Raw genomic sequence first — 1,254 nt, 5'->3', positions numbered from 1 at the left:
CACATGCGCACCCACGCGAACACCCGTCTGTAGGCGTGCATCACACACAGGTGTATGCATGTGCTCTTAAAGATTGAATATACTACTTAGGAAAGTTTGTTAAACTCGAAACTATTTATTTCATGAAATTAGAGGCATTATGCATAATTAGTTTGCAGAACACCTAGGGCCTCTGCTTGGCTTTTACTCATTTTAGATGTTAGGCTGAAGGAATGTGACCTGGAGCCCCCATATTCCACAAAACTGCGCTTCTCCAGTGTGCATTTGAATCAGCTTTTCAGTTCCACAGAAGAGAAGTTGCCGTGAAACTCCCTTGTCAGCGATGGTTTTCTAGGATTCCCGAGTTTTCTAATGCTCCCTTAGCTGGCATACAGAGCTAATTTGATGGATGTCTGTTCAAATGAGATATGTCTCCATGATTCCAAAGTCTGGGTGACACTGATACTAGCTAATCGGATGGTTATTTTTTATAAGAATTAATTATATCACATAAGTTCTTAGGGAAAATGAGGAAATAGAGACTATAAAGACTGTTTAAGAGATGAATAGAACTGTCCATTTGACTCCTATTTACCAAAACTTACATAATAGGAGATAAACATATAATTGTGTGGTTACACCACTGTTAATACAGAAAGAGACCTTGACTTTGTGGTCACAGCACTGTATCTATGAAAGCATCCTGTGAACAGTATTCTTCCCATTCTCTCACGACTGTGTTGACTACAACTACTAGTTGGCATCACACAGAAGTCCTTTCATCATACTCATTCTTCCGAAGGACTTGACCTCTTGAAGACTGGAGTTTTTTGAACGTGGACATACAAGCCTAGATGAAATGGAAGGTCTTTTGTTCTTTCAAAATTCCAGTGGAGTATTAGAAATCAGATTTACATGGAAAGACCCTTCATTTCAGGAGTTGACTGAGCTCTCAAATTAGAAGTATGGATATGATGGAGACCAACTGGTTTGGAACTGACTTCATGGAAATCCTATAGCCTTTCCTTTAGTTCTGATAGTTGAGAGCTAACTCCAGTATTAATAGTACCTGTGATTTGCACCCAGAGAAATCAGATAAATTGATGTCGCATGTGAGTTGTCACCAAGCTCTCCCAAGAGTTTATATTCATGTCTAGAAATTACAGTAGTTATTAGCCTGCCACAAAGGCTTGTGACTAATGCAATGAACCTGCATTTCAAGACAATATTTTGATACCTCTATCAGTATTCTGGGAGAGAGTCCACCAGCTTCCC

The sequence above is a fragment of the Lontra canadensis genome, unplaced genomic scaffold (assembly GCF_010015895.1).
Source record: "Lontra canadensis isolate GAN:19392208 unplaced genomic scaffold, GSC_riverotter_1.0 scaffold8, whole genome shotgun sequence".
NCBI lineage: Eukaryota > Metazoa > Chordata > Mammalia > Carnivora > Mustelidae > Lontra > Lontra canadensis.
Note: the sequence above shows the minus strand (reverse complement) of the source record.